Below are 24,451 nucleotides of genomic sequence, written 5' to 3' on the forward strand. Positions count from 1 at the left end.
GATTCCTTGCATAGTGTCTGGAGATACCTTTGATTCTTTTTGTCTCCTACCCCACGTCTAATTCATTAACAAGTACTTTGACGCTACATCCAAAAATATAACCAGAATCGTATTATTTATTCCTTGAGAGGAAAACTCCTCTTTCTTCTCTACTACTGTTCTCAATACTTCACTTCTGATACCCCTTCCTAGGGCTAGCACAGACCCCACAGGCTAAGGGCTCAGTCCCCATGAGACTGCCTCCACTTCAGGTGCCAGTTGCAAATAGTGAGTCCCCAGATGACCCACAACTTCTGTCCAACTTGGCTACCAGAGGTTATTACCGTGACCCCCTCCTCAGGTTCTTTCATTTGCTAGAATATTTCACAGCACTGAGAAAAGCAATTTACTTGCTAGATTATGGCTTTATTATAAAGGACACAACTCGGGAATGGCCAGATCAAAGAGCTGCATGGGGCGAGGTGTAGGGGAGGGGCACAGAACTTCCACACCCTCTCCAGGTGGAAGAGGCACCTACCTCTCAGCACCTACCGCCACGTGCTCACCAACCTGGAAGCTCTCTGAACCCCATCTTTTTGGGTGTTTATGGAGGCTTAATTACATAAGCATGATTGATGAAATCATTGGCCATTGGTGATTGAGTCAATCTCTAGCCACTCTTCCCCTCCCTGGAGTTTAGAGGGTAGGACTGACGTCCCAATCCTCTAATGGTTGGCTCCCCTGGAAACCAGCCCTCATCCTTAGAACTTTCCAAAAGTCACCTCATTAACTAATATTACAGTAACTGATGCTACTCAGGTGTGGTCAGAAGTACTTGTCCAGTACTTCCAGGTTGCACATGTCTGAGGGTCCTGTAGGCATCTCCCACCTCAGCATCAGAGAATCCCCAATGCAGGAAAAGAGGGGTGTGCATGCTGGCCAAGGTGAGGTGAGGTCACATTATGCCCCCGTGAGGCTGGGCGAGGCCTGTGCACGGCCGGGTGCTGTAGCGCCTGCTAGAATAAGAGATGGGGCTGATAGGGTGCAGTGATGTACAGTGTGTCTGACACAATATTAAATGCACATTCGTTCAGTGAAAGAAAAGAAAATGAAGAAACAAATTGCATAATATTCATCAACCAATGTGTTGATTTCACAACATGTTGCCATTTCTTGACCTCTCCAATATAGAAAATATTTTGAGAGTGGTTTTTGCATGCCTCCTGAGTTTTTTGTTGCCCCTGTCCCCCACCACCAAGCATCCTTGGTGACATTTAAGAATCAGATGAGCTCTACTTGGGACTTAGCTTGGCACAACCAAGGGAGAAGGCTGTGCTGCTCCACAAGGCTGCTCCAACCGCAGAGGTCCTAGGAGGCTGGTATAAACAACAGCTGATGCCCACCAAGCACTTTCCATGTTCATGGGCCTTGGGCCACGCTGGCATCATTTCACAACTATCCTATAGGGAGTTACTGTAATTATTTCACAATATTGCCTAGCATGCTCCACAACAACTTCTCTTGCAGAAATACCAAATATCCTGTCATCTTTGTGAACACACCTCTTACCACATCCCATGATTTGCACTTGTGCAGCATGTTTGTCTAGTGTGTGCTCTGCTACCCTATAGAGGGAGTGTAGGGCGAGGGTCAGCACATTTGAGCTAAAATGTCCCCGCACTGGGGTAGCCTGCCTTCTTTCTCAGTCCTGCATTCAGTCTATGGAAATTTTCTGCTGTTAATTTCAACTTCATCTCTCACTCCTTTCTCACTGGTTCAAGGCATCTAGTGTCTGCATCCCTGACTGGTCGTGAAGCCTGAGAAGGGCTGCCCCAAGTACAGCTCCCTGCAGAGGAAAGGGGCCTCAAGTTGTGGCTCTTCCCTGCATAGGGTGCTCTTCCTTGAGTTTCCAAGTGAAACCATCGCAGGTGTTTGACCTCATCTGATGGACCAAGGATTGTACACAAGCCTGTCGCCTGTGCAGGGAGGGCAGGGCGTGAGCCAAGCCAGCGGTCTCTGAGCTGTCTCAGCAGGAACTCTTCCCACCAAGCATTGCACATACAACATAGCCTCAAAGCAGCTCCATGACACTGTTTTAGCTGTGAAGTAAAATGCAAAGTGAGCTAAGAGGGTCCCTTGAGCTCAGATGGTTGTCCCAAACAAAGGTGAGGGAGTGTTCTAGCTCTCTCTCTCGGGCCAGCTGCACATCCTGTTGGGGAAGGCAGTCAGTATCCGACCCTTGCACGGCGGCACGAGAGTGCCCTGGGCCTGGAACACTTCCTGAGCAAGAGAGAAAGAGCACTCACAGCTTGTCTTTCTCCATGCTAGACTCAACGTGTGCTCCTTTGTTCTGCTCAAGCGTGTGCGCTGTATGGCCCCTGGCGGATCCCACTACTGCATCCATTATGGGTGGGGAGGGAAGGGGGTCCTTTGCCTGCAGCACAAGAGCGGTGCATACAAACCATTGCCCTCTGCCAGCTGTGGGTGGGACCAGCAGGCCACAGGGTACCATATGCCAACTGAAGCTGACACTGCTCTGTCACTTCTCTGCATGAGTAAAGTGCTGTTTTATCCAGTGCCTGTGTAAGTCCTGTCTTTCTCGGTGACCCCAACACCTGAAAACCGCGTAGTGGGTCGACATCCTGGTGCTGCTGCTCCTGGTGGTAGATAACTGGTGTCACTTGCTTGACACATCGCCATTTTCAAAGCACCAGGACTGGTACTATTTTAAGACCCAGGCAAGGAGTGACCCTGTCCCAGCCCCAGGCCTTAGAGGACTCTTCATAATACAAACACACACAAAACAAGTGTGTCAGGAGCACAAAGGTACCCATGTCTCTGGGCATGTGCCGCTCAGGGCTGGCCCAGCACGGCTCCTTGTTGTGCACATCCGCTGCTGTGATGAACACTCTTCCTGCCCTAAGGAAAAATGCTTCTCCACCTCTTCTGCCCTGTGTCCTCTGAGTGAAACACACCTGAGTGCCGATGCTGTGGGTCTGCGGGGGCTGCCACTGCTGCCACTGGGGACAGACTCTCCTCTGGGCTGCGGGGAGGAGTTGGGCAACAGAAATGTTTAGAAGCTTGGAAAGATAAGCCGATTAACTTGCCAGTTCTTCCTCTCAGATAGCATGATTGCAACATGGGAGTCCCCCATTATCTGCAGTTCCCCTTTCCGTGGTTTCCCTTGCCCGAAGTCAACCACAGCCCCAAAATATTAAATGGAAAATTTCAGAAATAAACAGTTCACGTTTTAAATTGTGCCCTGTTCTGCGTGGCATGATGAAATCTCACACCATCCGCAACCCACCTGGAACCTTTGTCCAGCATATCCACCCTGTACATGCTACCCACCTGTTAGTCACTTAGTAACTGTCTTGGTTATCACGTGGACTGTGCTTATATTGTAGTAACTCTTTTTTTTTCCCCTTAATAATAGCCCCAAAGTGCAAGAGTAGTGATGCCATCAATTTGGATAACCCAAAGAGAACTGGAAAGTGCTTCCTTTGAGTGAAAAGGTGAAAGTTCTCAACTTCATAAGGAAAGAAGAAAAATTGTACACTGAAGTTGCTAAGATCTATCGTAAGAAAAAAATCTTCTATCCATGGAATTGTACAGAATAAATAAGAAACCAGTCACAGTGACTCACACCTGTAATCCTAGCACTCTGGGAAACTGAGGTGGGAGGATTGCTTGAGCCCAGGAGTTCAAGACCAGCCTGAGCAACACATTGAGACCCCATCTCTACAAAGAATAGAAAAATTAGCCCAGTATGGTGGTGCACACCCGTAGTCCCAGCTACTCAGGAGGCTGAGGCAAGAGGATGGCTTGAGGTTGCAGTGAGCTGTGATGATGCCAGTACTGCACTCCAGCCCTGGCAACAGAGTGAGACCCTGTCAAAAAAAAGAAAAAGAGAGGAAGGAAAGGAAGGAAAGGAAGGAAAGGAAGGAAGGAAGGAAGGAAGGAAGGAAGGAAGGAAGGAAGGAAGGAAGGAAAGAAAGGAAGAAGGAAGGAAGGAGGAAAACAAAAAGAAATTCATGTTAGTACAGGGTTCAGTATTATCTGAGGTTTCAGGCATCTACTGGGGGTCTCAAAATGTATCCCCATGGATAAGGGGGGAGCACTGTATATACAATAGTGGCACATGGTTGCAATATTGAGCAATTCATTTTACTCTTAAATTTGTTAGCTTCATTTATAAGTTTAAAATATTGGCACACCTGACATGGGAGCATCCTTTTGGACACTTGCCTTGGGCCCTGTAAATGCTAGGGGCAAGCCTGACCATGACCCAAAGAGACAGTGTGGCTGGTGAGGAGAGTCCCTGGGCTACACCATCTCCCGTATGTCCTTATCAGTCCTTTCCATACATATCTGTGATTGGCAGTAATCATGCGCACTTCTTCCCTGTGCATAATCTTAAAGGGTCTATTGCATGAGAGAATCTTTCCTCTTAAATAATACAAGCAATAACAGAGCCTGCCAACTCATCTTCTTGTTTTGCCTGATATCTGTAAGACTGGACCCAGACCCTCCTTAGAGAAACAAAACAAATCCAAACACTATCCCCTTAAAGGAGCCCATGGGAAAAGTCTATTCTATGCCATGCAATTGAAACCACTCTGGGGTTGCAAAGAGATGGGGTCCCTTAAATATGTTCTGACAGTTCCTGTATGCCAGCCACTATATTTGTCTTTGGTGATACCAAGTCAAAGAGGTTTCAATTTTGCACCAAACATTTCTCCTAACTCAAACTAACTATTTGAAATTAGGTCTTGGTTTAATTCTTTAACTTATCCTCTTCTTTAGTAGATTGTTTGCAAAAATGGGTGCAATAATTCCTACCAACCACTGTGCATGCCCTTGGGAAGTCCCTTCCCCTACTGAGTCTGGTCTTGGCTACGTGACTCTCCTTGGCCAGTGAGACAATTAAAAATGTGATGAAAAGAGAGACTTGAAAAGTGCTGGTGCCTTGAGACTTGCACTATTTTGCTGCTGGAAACCTTTGTACCACCATGTGTGCCAGCCCAGGCTAACCTCCCAAAGGAGGAGAGACCACACGGAGAGAAAGCTGCCCCAGCTGAGAGGTCATCCTAGACCATCAAACCCTAGCTGAGCTGGCTCAGATGAGAACTATCCATCCAGCCCACAGAATTGTGAGAATAATAGAGGTTTGCTGTTTTAAGCCACTGAGTTTTGGGGTGATTTGTTATGCAGCAAAAGCTAACTGATAATCCTCTCTTTGGGCCATGAGGATGGATTTATTTTCTTTTTAAGTTTGCTGAAAGCAAAAGCAATAGTTCCTAATACAAGAAGAGGCTTGTTGCCTTTAATTAAACTAGGTATTTGTTACAGAAGGACAACGTAAATAGTAGTAAAGATGCTTTGTTGTACTTAGCGTAGAGATAGAGGACTGAGGAAGTTCTGCCACCCAGAGCTGTGGAGCCTTTGTGTCCAGTGAGGATTTTAGAGGAGGACAAGATAGATCCCTTTGGATTGGGATGATGAGAAAAATTTATGGAAAGGATAGCCTTTGACCTCGGTCTTCGAAATTGGACAGAGACTGTACACTGCTTCAAAAGGCAGAGAAAAGATGAAGACGATTCCAGTCACATGCAGGTGCAAATAATAGGAATAGTAAATAGTTGTAGTGAGACATGGGCTACTTACTGTTTTATGAGTTTTACAAGTATTTTATAAGTAAGTCCTAACTACAGTCCTGTGAAAGAGACACAATCATCAACTCTTTTTCCAGATGAGGCTATGGAGACATAGAGCAGCGAAGGAATTTGCTAGTATTTGCTGTGTGCCCACACAGCTTAGTAGAGGGCAGAGCTGGGATTCGAACCAAGATCTGTCTGATACTAGAGGTCACCATTTAAGACACAGTCATGGAAATGATAAAATTTGATGCATATTTTGGGTATGTCTATAGTGGACAAATAATGTGTAGATAAGCATGGTCATTAACATTTTTAAATTAAATTTTTTATTTTGAGGTAATTGTAGATTTGTTAACGACCCCACAAGGGGGGTTCACTGTTGCTCATTGCACAAAAGCCAGTCACTGAGACGAGGATTGTCAAAGAAGAAAGAATTTATTGCAGAAGATGCATGGACTGGGAGGTGGGAGGTATGGACAGCCTCAATTCTGCCTCCCTGAACAACAGGGTCAGGGGTTTTTTCTGCAGGTGAAATGAATAATGCATGAGGGGAGTGAGTATCATTACATGTTGGGATGCATCCAAGGGCAGTAAGAAATCATGCTAGTACATACATCCCGTGATAAAAAAATGGTGGATAAGTCCCTCCCAGGGTGGGGATTTTAGTAGTATAATGAGCTAGGGGTTAATATTGATCATTCTTTCAGCCTCGTGTGCAGGTGGGATGTGGGGAATAAGCCGCTCAGTGGGTCCTTGGCATGGTGTCTGGTGGGGTGTCGCTTATCTTGTCTTCTCTGGACAACAAGTGGTGTGAGGCATTGTAGTTATCTTGTGGGTACAAGGAGATTCTGCGATTTCTAGGAAAGAAACTGAAAAGAAATGCATCCGTACAGCAGGAAGTTACAAAGTTTTGGTCATCAGATCTTACCCAGAGCTATTTTCTTTTCTGCCTACTTTGAAACTGCTGTTGCTAAGTGACCGGTGCTGAGACAAAACTCACTGTCTACAGTATCACCAATTCAAAGCCACTTAGAGCAGCCAGCTCTAGCACAGTGTGAACACTGAAAACTCATTTGAAACGTAAGGGAACTAAAAATGCTATTTAAAAAAAACCATTTTCTTGCTTATGGAGCCGTTTACAAATTCACATGCAATTGTAAGAAATTATTACAGAGAGATCCCATGCAGTGTACCCTTTACTCAGTATAAAAGTTGAATTGATCATTCAGTTGGGTGGTTCTTATCATACCCAACTAAAACAGAGCTGAGAGGCCAGAAGAAAAACGCATGGAGAGTATGTAACATTGCTTCAAGAATGTAACTCTCTGCAAGCCCGGCTGCTGAAACCTGACCCCAGGTTTATCTAATAGCTACTGAAACAACCTGCTGCAACTCTAAGGCTACTTTTACCCATGGCCGCCACTCACCACTCAGAACTTGCCAGTTCCCCAAGACTGTACTAGTGCCAGTGAACTTTCTCAAAGAGCAATACCTAATATTTCTCTTTTTAAGAAAACCTTTAACCTTCTCTTTGTTCTTTGGACACACTGAAGACCAGTGTGTATGACCCAGATTGCAATTCTTGCTTCCCAAATAAAACATTTGAAATTTCTCTAAATTTGCCTGTATATTTTGACTTTGACACCAGTTTTTCCCAATGGTAACATCTTGCAAAACTACAGTAGGGTATAGTAGAGGACATTGACATTGCTATAATTAGGATACAGAACAGTTCCTTCACCCCAAGGACTCCTCCTGTAACCCTTTTCTAGCCACAGCCACCACCCTCCTACGGCACCCCTTCCTCAATTCCTGGCAACCACTAATCTGTTTTCCATTTCTATAATTTTGTCATTACAAGAATGTCATATAAATGGAGTCATATAGTATGTCGCTTTTTAGGACTGGCTTTTTTCCACTCAGTATAATCCTCTGGAGATTCATTCAGGTTTTTATCAATAGTTGATTCTTTTTGTTGCTGCGTAGTGTTCCATGGTGTTGATGTACCACAGTTTGCTTAATCATTTATCCACTGAAGAACATCAGGGTGTTTCCAGTTTTGGGCTGTTACAAATAAAGCTGCCATTAGCATTCATGAACTGCTTTTTGTGTGAATGTAAGTCTGCCTTTCTCTAGGGTAAATGCTCAAGAGTGCAATTAACATTGAGCATGGTTATCAGTACTTTAGAACAATGCCTGATCAAGAGGCTTTTTTTTTTTTTTTTAAGTAGGGGGCATGTGTTTGCTTTTTCCAGCACTCTCCTTTCTTCTGGAAAGATGGTCCCTTCTCAGACGGGACTGCTCTGCCCATGTAGCTATCAGGTTCTGTGGGGGACAGGGGAGTCTTGCCAATCACAGTGTCTGCCCTTTGGCCATAGGTAGGAACCCAACCCCTAGTCAGATAATCGGGGTCTGTCCGCAGGACTTTTCAGATTATAATGAAGGGAAGAGCAGCAGTTCCCTCAGGAGGCGAAGGCTCTGTGAGGGCAGCTGTGTCTTGGTCCACCTGCCAAGAGCAAATGAAGCTGACGTGATAATCCCGTGGAGTTGCTTGCCCTGGGACTGGTTTTCCCTGCGCTGCGCCCCTGCCATTCTCTCTGCATATGTGAGTCTAGAAACTATGTTTGGTTTTCTCTAGGGCATTTCGAGGGAGGTTTCTGTCACTTGAGACTCAAAGGATCTTCCATTCCCCACTCCTAGACTCTTTCTTGTTACCTGCTCGGGGTTCTGATTCTTGCCTCCTTCCTGTCTGAGATCCTGACTGTCAGGGACCCAAAGAAGCCACTCAAGTTGCTGATATGCCCAGTGTAGTTTCCATGGAACAGACCCCTGTGTTTCCTCCAAGGCTCTTATAGCAAATCTACACTGAGGCCTGGAGCACCATGGCCTCCTCGGGCCCCCAGAGCGCTGGGAGGCCGGGCAAAGCTTCGGAAAAGACCAGAATTCAGCACAATGAGTGACAGCTGAGAGAAAGTGGGCCTGGGGTTAAATTCAGGGCGGGGAAATTCCAGGGCCTAGCAGAGGTGAGGGGATGCGGTAGGAGCCTGGGGCTCCGGCTCTCCCTGCATCCTGAACAGGGATGCCCCTGCTGCAGTGTGGTTACTGTGCCTTGAGCTCCAGATCGGGGTTGGCGGCATGAGCATGTGACCTCTGCAGTCACACGGGGCCCTGCTCTTGCTTTCATGCTCTGCTGTCATTGTTTTGAAATTAACGATTTTTGCACAAGGGGCCCTGTGCATTGATTTGCACTGAGTCCTGCTCCAGGTCAACGCATCACCGTGGATCCAGGCACTGTGGAGGTGACACAGGTGTGTTTCACCCTTTGCATGATGACGCTGAGGATTAGGAGTTGAACCTCCATTCAGGTTCCTACCTTCCTTGCAGAATCCTGGAAGCTTCTGGTATAGCGGAAGTCATCTTTCTGAGGGGTTGCTCCCTATCCACCAGGACCCAGACACGCCTGAGCCAGCATACTCCTCGGTGAGTCATGTGATCCTTTCAGGGAGCGCTCCCCTCCTTCTTTTCTCCCCCAGACTTGGCCCCTCTCTGCCCACTGGAACCAGCTGCCCCATCTCCCTTCAGGCTCAGCCCAGGCCAGAATGTGCCAGCCCCTCTGTCTGCACACCTGGCAGGTACTCAGAAGTCTGCCCCTTCCCTGGAAAATACCAGCCCTTCCCCTCCTTGCCAGGCCTTGCTTGTTTTTTTTTTCACCCCTTGAGGTCAGTGGCTGGAACCCAAGTTTGCCTGACTCTAAAGCCTGTGATTGTCCTTTACATCTTGTTCTTCTTGATACAACAGTAATTATTTTCACAATAGTGACCATAAGTCCTAAACATGGGCAGGTTGGGACCAGGCTGTGATATGTGAGGCACTAGCCTTGGGTATAAAACTTAAGGGGACACCAAGAAACTCAGTAATCAAGATAAATAATATTTTAATGAAATATTAAATCAAAATTCCTGCCCCCACAATTCACAATGAACCAAATATAAAAAAATTAAAGACAGAATCAGTAACCAGGATGTCAATGCCAAAGCCCAAAACTTACCTTCTGCACTAACATTACTAACTCATTTAGCTGCAGGTGTCATTTAACCTCTGAATGAGTTTGCACACCTGTAAAAAGGAGGTTGATGATTTCTCCCTGGGAAGGTAGTTGTGATGATTAGAAGTGATGTATGTAAAGCACCAAACACAGTACTTGGAAAGGATAACATTTTCATTAGCATTTATTACGTGCCAGGGAGTGTTGTTAGAGTATAAATATATGTAGTAACTAATTTAATCCTCAAAACAAACCTGTGAGGTAGGTGTTATCTCCATTTTACAGATAAGCAAACCAAGGTCTAGAGAAGTTAGGTAATTTGCCAAAGCCGCAGAGGAGAACAAATGATAGCTATTGTTTTTAAGATTATTATTTCCTATGTAGCAAGCCCCTTTGTCCTTCCTTGAGAGCTTCTCTCCTTGGGTTTCCAAGGACAGAGGAGCCCAAATACTAGCCCGTTCTGTCTCTGACAGCCCACAGGTGGTTCCACTTTGATCACTGCTTCTATCCTGGTCTCAGGGCACCCTCAAGAATCTTACATAAAGAGTTAATGCTTAGAAATTGTCTGATATTAAAGTATACAACTTTATTACTCCAACTGTTGATTTTGAAGACCATAAAACAGTTTAACTTACAAGAGTGATGAGAGAAATAATTTTTTCAGAGCACGAAGAATCTTTTGCCCTGACTTCACCACAATACATCAATGTAGCAGAATGATACTTGGACCCCATGAATATATGAAAAGAATTTTTCAAAATAAAATTTGGCCAGGTGCAGTGGCTCATGCCTGTAATTGTGGTGCTTTGAGAGGGGAGGTGGGAGGATTGCTTGAGGCCAGGAGTTCGAGACCAGCCTGGGAAACTTAGTGAGACCCTGTCTCGAGGAAAAGTAAGAAAAATTAGGTGGGCGTGGTGATGCATGCTTCTAGTCCCAGCAACTCGGGAGGCTGAGGTAGGATTGCTTGAGCCCAGGAGATTGAGGTTGCAGTGAGAGCTATGATGATGCCACTATTGCACTCTAGCCTGGGTGATAGAGTGAGATCCTGTCTCGAAAAGAAAAATCATGCTAGTAAATTAAAAATAAAATAAAATAATCTTTTGTTTTTTACTTTAATTATTTATTTTAAAATAACTTTAGATTCACATACAAATTGAAAAATAGTATAGTTTGTGTGCAAATTTCACCCAACTTCCCCCAATGATAACATCTTATAAAACTTTAGTACAATAACCAAAACTAGGAAATTGACAGTAGTACAATATTATTAACAAAACAGGCCTTGTTAAAATTTTACCAGTTTTTACATGCATTTATTTTGGCTGTATAGCTCTATGAGTTTTGTCACATGTGTGGATCTGTGCAGCCACCACCATAATCAGAATACAACTCCACCATATCTTCTCCTACATTTTTATACTAATACATAAATGGAATCATATGATATGTGATCTTTCATACTGGCTTTTATTCACTCAGCATTAAGCCCTTGGGATCCACCCAAGTTGTTGTGTGTATGAATAGCTTGTTATTTTTTTTAGGGCTGAGTAGTATTCCATAGTATGGATATACCAGAGTCTATTTAAGCATTCACCCACTGAGGATGATTGGATTGTTTCCAGTTTTGGACTATTACAAGTAAAGTTGCAATGAATATTTGTATACAGTTTCCTTTGTTTTTAAGACTAATTTTAGGAGTCTACTTGCTCCAGGCTTCTTGGGTGTGGCTCTAGGTAAAAAAAAATTATTAAAAAAAAATAAAAGAAAAAGGCTAATTTTAGTTGCATCAATAGCCTTTTCTTCCCCCATATAAATAACTTGACCTGAAATTCCCTATGGAGAAAAAGATCCAATCAAAATATCAGGAGAATCGAACTTCCCTTCTCTATTAATAATAAAATTAAACATATCAAATTTAAAATCTTTAAGAAAAGTATATAAGCTCTTCTTTTATGAATCAGATATTAAACTGTCCATAAGATAAAATTTAGGGTGAAGCCCAAACTGAAAACTGACTTTCTCCCCTCAAATTGTGATTCACAGATGATGCCGGCCACCAGGTGCTGGGGTAGAATTCATCATCAGTTTGTTGATTTGTGGGTGGATTGATTGATGAAATTGATACATAGTTATTGAGTGCCTACTAAAGCCCAGGGCAAGACAATGGAAATATAAATGGTGAGCAAAATGGAGATGTGTTCCCATGATAGCTAGGTAGTAGAGAAATAACCACACAAACAAATCTCAAATTACAAACTGTAATAAGTGATCTGAAGGAAACGCCCAGGATGGCCTGTAAAATAACAACAGGAAATCCTAAATTGGGTTTGGGAGGCAGGGAAGGCCTCCCTTAGGAACGGCCATTTCAACTGAGGTCTGCAGAGTGAGGTTTGCTAGGGACCGAGTAGGGGGAGAGCCCTCCAAGAGGAATGTTGAGAAAAATTGTGAAAGATTTTGAAATGAACTCTCTCCACCCCCACCAAAAAAATAAGATCACTGGTGTCCATTCTAAGGCACCCTTCTGGATTATCTGATTATAAAAGAGCTTGTGCCTTTCATCATCCTTGTATTATTTTAGGACCTTGTGAATTATAGAAAACTTATAACAGTGCAAATAATTCTTATCTGTAGAAATGCAAGGGAATTTTGTCTGGTGGGATACAATTAATTATTGCCTTGTGGATATTGACCAAATTTTCATCTGTTCATAAACTTATTTCAGCTTTCCTGATTACTAATAAACGTGTGTTGTTTGAAGTCTCCATTGAGTTAATTTTTGTGTATGGTGTAAAGATGGGTTTAGCTTCATTCTTTCGCAAATGGGTATCCAGTTGTTCCAGCACCATTTGCTAAGAAGCATATTCCTCCCCCATTGAATTGTCTTGGCATCCTTGTTAAAAATCACTGGCTATAAATAAGTGTAAGTGCTTATTTCTGGGTTTTCAATTCTGTTCTATTGATCAATGTGTTTATCCTTATGCCCCTATCATAATATCTTGATTGCTGTAGCTTGGTACTAAGTTGTGAAATCAAGAAATATAAATGTTCCAACTTTGTTCTTCTTTCTTAAGGTTTTTTTTTTTCTGTTCTTCTTGGTCTCTTGCATTTCTGTATGAATTTTATGATCTGCTCTTGTCAATTTCTGCAATAAAAGCTCACTGGGATTTTAATAGCAATTGCGTTGAATCTGTAGATCAATTGAGGGAGTACTGCCATCTTAATATTGTCTTCTAATTCATCAACATGGGATATCTTTCATTTATCTAGTTCTTCAATTTGTTTCAATGATGTTTTATAGTTTTCAGTGAACAAGTATTGTGTTTCTTTTGTTAAATTTATTCCTAAGTATTTATTCTCTTTGATGCTATTACATGTGCAATTGTTTTCTTAATTTCATTTTAGAGTGTTCATTGCTATTGTGTAGAAATACAATTGATTTTTGCATATTGATCCTATATCCTTGCTGAATCCATTTATCTGTTCTAGTTGTTTTTTAGTGGAATCCTTTGGATTGTCTATAAACAATATTATATTTTGCTGAATTCACCTCTGAACTTGTTGTAACATCTTACTGTTTATCTCGTTAATTAAATGAGTTAAAGTCTTTGACACATATTTTTAAATATTCATATAAGAATCATAATTTTAACTTTTTTTTTTTTAGAGACGGGGTCTCACTCTGTCACCCAGGCTGGAGTACAGAGGCACAGTCATAGCTCACTGCAACCTCAAACTCCTGAGCTCAAGTGATCCTCCCTCCTCAGCCTCCTGAGTAGCTGGAACTACAGGTGCATGCCACACACACTTTTGTAGAGATGGGGGTCTCTCTATGTTGTCCAGGTTGGTCTCAAATTCTTGGCCTCAAGTGATCTTACCGCCTCAGTCTCCCAAAGTGCTGGGATTACAGGAATGAGTGGCCACACTTGGCCTGATTTTAACCGTTTAAAAACAATCATCCTTTAATAGGAAACAGCTTGTTGGAAGGCTCTGAGACAAGAAAAAGTCTGGTGAATTTTGGGAACTGAAAACTGGTTGGTTGGAAAGTGTGCATGGTGCAAGAAAGGGCAGGAGAGAAAGTCTGGGGCCACACTGCCCTGGACAGATTAAGGAATTGTAGGACAATTAGAAATTGTCCTGGGAAGGACATGAATGGGAGGAAGCAGCAGTGATGGCTCTGGGCTCCAGAGGCAGGCAAGGATAGCAAGTGACAAGTGCACAGGAGTTATGAAGATCCACCTGAAAGCAACTATCAGCAGATGCCTTTGTCCTACCCAATCCCACCATGGGGACTTGCAGCTGTGAAAGTAAAAAATTGCACCAAAGTTAAACAGGCAAGGAAGACTCCCTGAGTGAAGATACTGTGTAGTGCACATGCACACACACACATAATCTCACACTCTCCCTCTCTTTCTCCCTCCCTACCCCCACATTCCTGGGTGCTGTATCAGGAGCTTTGTAGGTTCTCAGTAAATAACAGTTGAATGCCTGAATAGCTGGGAGTTGGTGAATCAGTGATTCAATAAAGCAATCCCCAGATGATGAAGAGGCCACCTCATCATTCCCTCTGCAACATCACTGGAGACTATGTTCTGAACAAATGCAGGTTCTGTTTGGGCCTTACACTAATGTTTGCTTTCTAGAAATGGTTCAATCTGAAGTATATGGATGAAGCAATGCATGGTGTATTTTCTTTGACCTTTCTAAAATAATTTTTTCTCAATACCAAGTAGGAAAGGGGAATTGATCTTTCCCATATTTTTATTGGAACTTTATTAATATAGAAATTTTGAATCAAAATATCAAGATGAACAAAAGGCAATTTTGAAATTATATTGGCAATTAATAGTTCTTTCTCTGCTGAGTGATCCCTGGTTTAAAACAATTCAATTGCATACCATTACATTTAGGATAGAAATATAAATTCCTTAATCTGCCCTACAATTAGGAAATGTCAATTTCTGATTACCCTACAATTGCTTAACTGTCCAGTGCAGTTCGGTCTGTTCATAGCACTCCATTCGTTTTCCATCTTCCAGAAATATGATGGAAACTCTAGAGGGCAGATTTTGCCCCCTGCCATGCACTCCTTGCCTTTAGTTCTTTTTCATTATATTTTAATAGGGGTTGGACAGGAAGAGAGCGACATATGGGAGTTCCATCTGCCATCCTGAACTGAACATGCCATTAATTTCCAACCCGACCCCAGCATTCTTTCTCTTTGCAAAAAGATCTTTGAATACAAATTCCTGGACGGTTAATAAGAGCCTGTCAAAATATCAGAAAAAGCAAACAGTTACCTACCCCTATAAGTAATGCAATAAAATAATATCAAAAGAAAATAATAATAAAAATTTTAGTTTGTACTACTTTCCCCAAATAATATAGATTTATTAAAAGCTTCCATAAAGCAGAAAGTAGTCTAAAACCTTCAATAAAATTCCAAATTTGTTCCCATTTGATGACTCGCTGGTGAAGGACTAGAGCCACCTGCAGGTCATTTATCCACTTACTCATTTCTTTCTTCCTCCTTTATTGTTGAGTGACAGGGTGGGAAAACATACCCCCAGCAACACACTATGCAGGCACAAAGCTAGGTTTATGGAGGAGAAACTTATAGCGGTTCCCCAAGCTCACCTCATCCCATGGGGAGGCACTCCTGGGCCAGGGACCCCTGCATGCACCACGGAGAGTGCTCCAGGAGAGATATTGTGCTCCTAAGTTGCTTTACAAATTCACAGGAAATTGGGGAGTAGTTGGGGAGAAGCACTGGTCAAGTACTAATGGGAGTTTTTTGGATTGGCCTTGCTGGGTAGAGAAAAATCTAGAGTTTAGATATCAGTTGCCCAGGGACATTTGCATACCAGCATAGGCACTCTTTGTCCTAGAGGGTAAATATTTTAGGCTTTGAGGGCCATAAAGCCTAAAGAGTCACAGGGTGGTGGCTAGGCCAGTCTACAGGTGTCGTCATCCACTCCCTTCCCTGAAGCTGACTCAGAGGCAGTGCCCACTGGCACAACCCCTACAGGGCATCAGTCACAGAGCCATGAGAGGGTCTGGGCTCCAGAACACAATTCCCAAGAATACAATTGTATCTTGTCACCTTTGAATTTGTGCCACAGGGTCCCTGCACAGGGACCCCACAAAGCTTTGGTGCTGGGAGGCAGGGAGACCAACTATCCTGGGTTTCCTGGGACCCAGGGGTTTCCTGGGATGTGAGACCTTCAGAACTAACAGGGGTGAGTCAGTCGCCCCATGGTGAGGTTGGGCAGACGTGGCTGCCCTACATCTACCCCCATCATTCTACTTTCTGTTTCCATGATTTTGACTACTTTAGGTATTTCATATAAGTGGAATCATATGGTATTTATTTTTTTCTGACTGGCTTATTTCATGTAGCATAATGTCTGCAGGGTTCATTCATGTTGTAGCATGTGTCAGGATTTCCTTCCTCTTTAAGGCTGAATAACATTCCATTTTACACCACATTTTGTTTGTCTCTTCCTCCATCAAGGAATATGTGGGTTGCTTCTACCTCTTGGCTGCTGTGAACATGAAGGTACAAATATCTCTTTAAGACCCTGTTTTCAATTCTTTGACTTATATAGCCAGAAGTGAAATTGCTGGATCATATGGTAATTCAATGTTTAATTTTTTGAGGAACCACCATATTGTTTTCCACAGGGGCTGCGCCATTCTACATTCCCACAACAGTGCATAAGGGTTCCAATTTTTCCACATCCTCGCCAGCACTTGTTAGTTTCTGGTTTTGGCATAGTAGCCTTCCTAATGGGTATGCGGTGATATCTCATTGTGGTTTTGATTGAAGCACCTCTGTTTTTATCAGGTTTATATAATGGGGTTCCAAGTAAAGTTTGCAAAGAAAATGTTCTGCTCAATTTTTTTTTTTTTTTTTTTTTTAAAAAAACCTCTTCAAATGGAAAGAGCAGGAGCTTTTAATCTAGTCAGAGTGGTGGTTTCTAGTCCTGGAATCTACCACTTACAAGCTATGGGAACCTTTGAGACATTAATTAAGCTTTTAAAGCTTCATACGGTTACTGAGAGGAATGTGTAACACAAACGATTTAAATAAATGGAGCCATTTAAATAAATGGCTTCCCTATGTGTGTGTATCCAGGCCTTCCTCGAGGCTGGGCGGATTCGTTCAGTACATGGTCATTGAGCTGCTACTCTGTGCCAGGTGCTCTCTAGGCCCTGGCGACACCGAGGCAGACAAGGCAGCTGAGGCCCCTGCTTGTGCTCAGGTTCCAGCGGGGAGTCGGCAAACCGGGCGGGAGGTTGAGGCGGAGGCCAGGAGGAGAATGGGCCAGGTGACCGCGTGGGGGCGTGGCCTGCTATGGTGGTCGGGGGAGCCCATCTGGGGAGATGTCGTTTCAGCTGGGGTGCGTGTTAGGAAGGACTTGCACAGGTCGGGGGAGGTGTGTTGGAGGAGAGGGAACAGCAAGGACAAAGATGCTGACGGGGGACTGGGCTTGGTTCCCTGAGGGCGGGACAGAACAGGCGACTGCAGGGTCGCTGAGCCACCGCAGATGAGGTCCGCTGTCCAGGCGCTTTGTGTCTGGCCCTTCACAGCTGGCCCCCGTCCCGCCACCGTCCCATCCTCGTAGGACTGCAGGTGGTGACAAGGCGGGTGGGGCTCGTGCTCCTGGGGGGCCCTGCGCTGCTGCCCCCTGGACAGCAGGTGGGTGGGTGTGACAGGAACATTGTCAGTTGCGTCAGGGGAAGCAAGAAAGAGAAGACCGTGGATTCCTCCCCACTTGGACTTCACTGTCCCCACTAGAGGTGGACGGAGAGGGTGCCAGCTGCTGCCTGCTTTCTCCTGCAAATCAAGGGCATGAGTGGGGAGCGGTGTCTCTCCTCCTTCCTCATGAGCTCAGAGACGCCGCCTGGTGGCTGTCGTTCTCCTGCTGGCTGCGGGCTTGCTGGCCGTGCGCAGGATAGGGAGGGTGGCACACAGGGGCCTCTGTCTCCTTGGTCAGAAAATCCAATGTGGGGGCTGTGGGGGCCCCGCATGGGCAGGAGGATGGAAGAAGCTGAATCGAATGATCACTTGGGTCTCTATGCCAAGTCCTGGGCTCCCAAGTCTAAGTCACCGATGGCACCGAGTCTTGTCTCCCGTGCTTCGGTCAGCAACACGGGCCCTCCTCCCAGAGCTGCAGCCTTGTTGACTGCCCTGCTTCCTCTATTCAGAGGAGAAGGGCTGGAGCGGGCGAGGGGGCAGGGGAGGACTAAGGCACAAAGGTTCAGCAAAGTCATTTTCATTTTTGCACACTGGCACGTACAACAGTGGCACGATGCATTGTATATTAGTGCTCTGAGTTCTGTTTCCATGGCTGATCTCAGAGCATTTTTGTTAAACACTGAAATTCAGACCCTTCATCGACAGCTCTCTCCATCCCACCCTTCCCCAGATGTCCCTGGCTTCCAGAGAAGGAAGTGGGATTGGTCCAGCTTGAGTCACCCTGACTTGCGCCCATGCTGACTTGCAGTGACCACTTCCTTTTTAAAGTGCCAACAAAGGGTTTTTTTTTTAAAAAAAAAAAATAAGAATTGCATAGGTATATGTAACATCTTGCCCAGAACACAGGGTACTAGTGTTAGAAATGACCCGCGGTGTTGTTAAGAAAGTAGTCAGACACTGCAAATTGGGCAAGGCAAAACCTTTACTCCGGATCAGAAGGGCGCCCTGCGGCAGTCAGAGCAGCCAGCGCGCTACAGGGGCTTTCTCACTTTTTATCCCTAACACAGAGCTACCGCTGTGTCTCATCCTATTGGCCGGGATTTCGACCCCACGATCTTGTTCTTACCCGACTGGCTAAGGGGTGTTGTGAAGACACAAAGGAAGAGAGGGTAGGGGGCTCTTAGTATAATAAATGTTTAAAGTTAGTCAAGCACAGTAAGGTATGTGGAAGTGTGTTACTTCCTGACACTTTGGCAGAAAAGATCAAGCCAAGGTTATCTCCCCCTACACTGGCCACTCTGAAGTTCACAGAATCTACCTTCTTTCCCCATCTCTGTTTGGGAAGCTGGTTGCTGTTTGCTCAGTCTTCAATATTCCACAGCTTCTCTGCTTCCCAAGAATCTGCAACAATCGTCAGTCTCTACGGTGCATTGTCTCAGCTGCTAGCAAGGACTTCATCCAAGCCAAGGGACTGAAATGTCACCCATCTTGGCCTTTGATTTCTTCCTATCTGTGGACATTGTGCCCTCTCTAGCCTGTAGTGGACAGAGAAGGAACAAATAAAAATTGGAGACCAAGTGTTCTGCTCTCTCTCTCCTACCTGTTCGGTTGACACTCATTTTTCATTCATGAATTCACTCATTTACACATTCTTTTATTCTGAAAATATTTATGGAATATGCACTATGAATTGAAGACTGGAGATCCAGCCATGAACGAGATGCACAGGGTCTCCTCTGAGTTTAAGCAAACAGTAGGCCTTTGGCACTTCCTCAAACCAAACCAGTGCTTTCACCATCATTCATTACTTGGAAAGCAACACTGAAGAAATTTAGAAAATACTTAAGCAAAAAGACATCATCAAAAATCCCCTGTCATCCCATGATAACATATTTAGATGTATCATCATCATTTTTCTCTATACATTCTTCTAGCTTGGATTATACCAAAAACATAATAATTTCATATCCCATGGTTCGACATATTGTGAACAGCTTCATCTCATTATAAAATTCTCATATGTAATTTAAAATAATTTCTAACAAAAATAATGCATGACTTTTAACAGAATTTTTAAGAACATTAAAGAAGAGAAAAAAGTCTGACTTCTTACCATTAATATTTTGATGTATAATTTTCCAGTCATGTTTGTATACATAATCATTGTGTGTATTATACACATACAACTAAACAAGGATTGGGGCCATATTAATGTTCTTTTCTAGAACCCGGTTTTTATAGTTTTATAATTATTTTGATTTGATAGTAGACATAAAATATGGATTAAGAATAAAGGGTAACAATACTGCAGGCATCCCCGTACCCACCACCCCGTGTGGTCCCGTCTTCCTTAGAGTGGTCTCTGTCCTGAATATTGTTTGTGTTAATACTACACTCTTGCTTTTCATATAGTTTCACCACATATATTTGAATCTTAATATATTTTCAGCTTTGTATATTTTTTGAACTTTATATAAATGAAATCATTATATATATTCTCCTAAGCTTTTTTCCTCTTGCAACATCATGCTCCTGAGATTCAGCCATATTACTATGTGTCACTGTAGTGTATGTGCTTTGCTTTTATTCCTGGTAATATTTCAGTGGGTGAATATGCCATGATTTAGTTTCCATTTGCTCCCTTTTATTTGTGTTAATGCCGACACTGTTGCTGAGGCTCCTTGCGCACGTTTCCTAGTGTGTGCCCGCAAGAGTGGCTGTGGGCTGCACCTAGCAGTGGGAGCACCCGGTCCCTGGCCAGGCACACCTTTGCCACACAAGATGGCAACAGGATTTTCCAAAACAGGAGGACAAATTCACACTCCCTGCAGCAGTGTGTGCATATCAGTTGCTCCACATCCTCTCTCGTATTAATACTTCTCAAATTTCATATTAATTAAATTTGGAGGTAGACAGGGATACAGGGAGACAGAGAGGGAGCAAGGAAGGGAGGAAGGAAGGAAACAATGAAAACTGTATTATTTTCAAAGCCAGAACCCAGAACTGGGTAATATGTGCTGGTTTGATTAATTTCTTACACCATCTGCCTTAGAACCAGCTCACGCAGCCCCAGAAATGAGTCAGTCTCTGCCACTGAAGGGAAAAGGGTGGGGGGTGGCAAAAGGCCACGTGGCTCCTCAGAACACTTACTAAGTGACACAGTTAACAATCAACAAGGAATTCCCACAATGAGATAGCATACATACATTTAAAATAAAGAGAGCCCAGAGTATGTCTGGAAGCAGTTTCTGAGGTCACAGGGACTGTTGCCTGTTTCGGGTCCCTGTGCCCAATCTGCTCACATCCCTAGCACTTTCCTTGCTGAGTCCAGACCACTCAGGGGTTCAATTCCAGTTGCTGATATATTCCTGGACCCACATCTTACTGGGGGTGGCACGGACCTTTCCTGTCTCTTACGTGGTGGAAGAAGCAATGGCAAGAGGGAGAAATATATTATTTGGCAGCAGAATGTCTGTAGCCTCTCTGGTCTCTCTCTGCTCAGATCTCAGAGTCAGTCTATTTTCAGACCCAGTAATATTCCCCTAAATTCCAAAACCTAGTTTTTTTTTAATGGCTCATGGGGTCCTTTTCAGGTCCACTTCCCTCTGCTAGCCTTTCCTTTCCTCTCTTCTGCACGGAGGTAGCTCTTCCTCTGCTTCCTGTGGGCTCTAGGTCTATACGGAAAAACATCCCAGGGACCTATCCCTGTGTCCTGCACACCTGATGGGGGCCCAGGGGACTGGGCCTCCCAGGTTGCCCCCACCCACCTGTCTGTGCCTGTGGGATGTGCTCTGTTCCATGTCTCTTTCTTTCCCCAGGAGGGCCACATGTCCATGCACCAGGCTGAGAGCATTAGCTGCTGGTCTCTAATAGCAAATTTCTGAAGGATCTCCTGGGAAATCAGCAAGGGTTTATCAATTTTATCAGTCTTCACAGATGACCAATTTTTGACTTTGCTGATTTTCTCTTTTTTTGGTCTGTTTTCTGCTTCATCGATTACCAGTCTTACTATTTTCTTCCTTCTACTTCCTTTGAGTTTGACTTGCTCACCTTTCCTAGCCTCTTAAGTTTGAAGCTTTATTCATTTCACACCTTTCTTCTTTTCAAATACAAGAATTGGAAACTATAAATTCTCTTCTGAGTGCTGCTTTATCTTCAAAATGCCACAGTGTTTTATATGACATGTTTTCATCATTCAGTTAAAAATATTTTGTAATTTCCTCTGTGATTTCATCTTTGTCCCACAGGTCATTTAGAATGACATTCTTTGTGAGTTGTGAGAGGTGTGGATCCTGTTTCAGTCTTCTGTTAATACATGTGGCTATCCAATTTTCCCAGCACCACTTATTGAATAGGGATTCTTTTCCCCAGTGTATGTTTTTGTCTGCTTTATCAAAGATCAGATGGCTATATGAGGATGGTTTTATATCTGGGTTCTCTGTTCTGATCCATTGGTGTCTGTTTCTATTCTTGTGCCAGTACCATGCTGTTTTGGTGACTATAGCCTTGTAGTATAGCTTGAAGTCTAGTAAATTGATGCCTCCCAATTTGTTCTTTTTGCTTAAGGTTGCTCTGGTTATATGGAGTCTTCTTTGGTTCCATATGAAACATAGAATTATTTTTTCTAGATCTGCAAAAAATGATTTTGGTATTTTAACAGGGACTGCATTGAATCTGTAGATCACTTTGGGCACTACAGACATTTTAACAATGTTGATTCTGCCAATCCATGAGCATGATATGCTTTCCATCTGTTTATGTTCTCTGCTATTTCCTTCCTCAGTGTTTCATAGTTCTCCCTGTAGAGGTCTTTCACCTTCTAAGTTAAATATATTGGCAGGTATTTTATTTTCCTTGTTACTGTTGTGAAGGGTATTGAGTCTTTGATTTGGTTCACAGTTTGACTGTTGTTGGCATATATTAATGCTACTATATTTATGTACGCTGATTTTGTGACCTGAGATTTTGCTGAATTTATTTATCAATTCCAGTAGCCTCTTGGCAGAATCCAGATATAAGACCATATTATCAGTGAAGAGTGGTAGTTTGACTTCTTCTGCCCCCATTTGGATGCCTTTGATTTCCTTCTCTTGTCTGATTGCTCTGGCTAGGACTTCCAGCACTATGTTGAATAGAAATGGTGATAGTGTGCAACCTTGATAACAGACTTAAATCTAAGGCATGAAACCATAAAAATTCTAGAAGCAAATGTCGGAAAAACTCTTATAGACATCAGTCTAGGCAAAGAATTTATCCAGAAGACCCTCAAAGCGATCACAGAAACAACAAAAATAAATAAATGGGACCTGATCAAATTAAAAAGCTTCTGCACAACCAAGGACATAATCAATAGAGCAAATAGACAACCTACAGAATGGGAGAAAATATTTGCATGCTATACATCCAATAAAGAGCTAATAACCAGAATCTACAAAGAACTCAAGCAAATCACCAAGAAAAAAAATCAAACAACTGCCATTAAAAAGTGGGCAAAAGACATGAACAGAAACTTTTCAAAAGAAGATAGACTAATGGCCAAAAAAACATATGAAAAAAGTGTTCAACATCTCTTATCATCAGGGAAATGCAAGTCAAAACCACAGTGAGATATTATTTATCTCCAGTGAGATGGCTTTTATCAAAAAGTCCCAAAACAACAGGTGCTAGTGAGGATGTGGAGAGAAAGGTACACTTATACACTGCTGGTGGGACTGCAAACTAGTACAACCTCTGTGGAATGTATAGAGATTCCTCAAAGAACTAAAAGTAGAACTACCATTAGATCCAGCAATCCTACTATTGGGTATTTACCCAAAGGAAAAAAAACATTCTATAAAAATGATACTTGCATTCGAATGTTTACGGCAGCACAATTCACAATTGCAAAGATGTGGAAACAACCCAAGTGGCCATCAATTCATGAGTGGATTAATAAAATGTGGTATATGTATACCATGGAGCACTACTCAGCCATTAAAAAACTGGTGATCTAGTTTCTTATGTAACAATCTGGATGGAACTGGAGACCGTTCTTCTAAATGAAGTATCACAAGAATGGAAAAACAAACACCACATGTACTTGATGTTAAATTGGAACTAACTGATCAACTCTTATGTGCACATATGGAAATAAAACTAAAGGGAAATCAAGTGGATGGGAGTGGGGAGTAGGAGATGGCTAAATTCACACCTGATGGGCACACTTACAACTTTGACTCAAACTGTAGAAAAGCAAATTATATAACCAAATCTTGTGTACCCCTGTAAAATTCTGAAATAAAAAAAAATGTTTAGTTTGCTTCTTTAGCTGTCTTCAATTTTGTCCAAATTACTTGGTTTGACATTACCAGGAACGGTACTCTTACTGCAATCACATTTCCTTTCTTTCGTTTTTCCATGTACCCATCCCAGTTAGTACAGACCAAAGTGCCAGATTACCTGCCATTTTTATTCTAAAGGCTACCTGATTTAGTCCAGGTGAAATTTATTTTTCTTTTTCATAGAAGGAGTATAGGGAAAGAGAACATTTTAATTTCTTGTAAATGTGCAATGTTTGCTTAATATCCATAAGTGTTTAGTATGTGTTTGTATTTTCCTCATTTGTTTCTTATTTATATATGAAGGATATTCCTCTTCTGCCAATAATTTTTTTCCCCAAAATTGTGGGGAATGAAGTGGAGCTATTCTGGGGTCCTTATTTAAGTGACACTATTCTGGAGTTAAAACTTCATCAATACATATTTCTTCCCCTTTTCTCTTGAGAATTTGGCACTAAAATTGCCCTCTATCTTCCTGAAATTCTCTGTATAGTAATGTAAGATGTTGAGAGGTCTTTTCATGTTGCAATTATTCTAACAATTGGGAGTAGATACATTTTCCAGGGTGAATAGTCCTTGGAGAGAGTAGGACACATCCCAGCTTCCCTACTCTTGACCTCTCAATTACTCCAGTCTTTATAAGCAATGATTAGGAGGTGTGGGAGGGAGAGAACAATTGACCCTAGTATAAACTGCTGTCTCTCCTCCATCCCATGGAGCCAAGAGAGGGGCTTTATTTTGGATAAAGAAT

This window comes from Lemur catta, chromosome 15, assembly GCF_020740605.2.
Source record: "Lemur catta isolate mLemCat1 chromosome 15, mLemCat1.pri, whole genome shotgun sequence".
In the NCBI taxonomy this organism is placed as follows: domain Eukaryota; kingdom Metazoa; phylum Chordata; class Mammalia; order Primates; family Lemuridae; genus Lemur; species Lemur catta.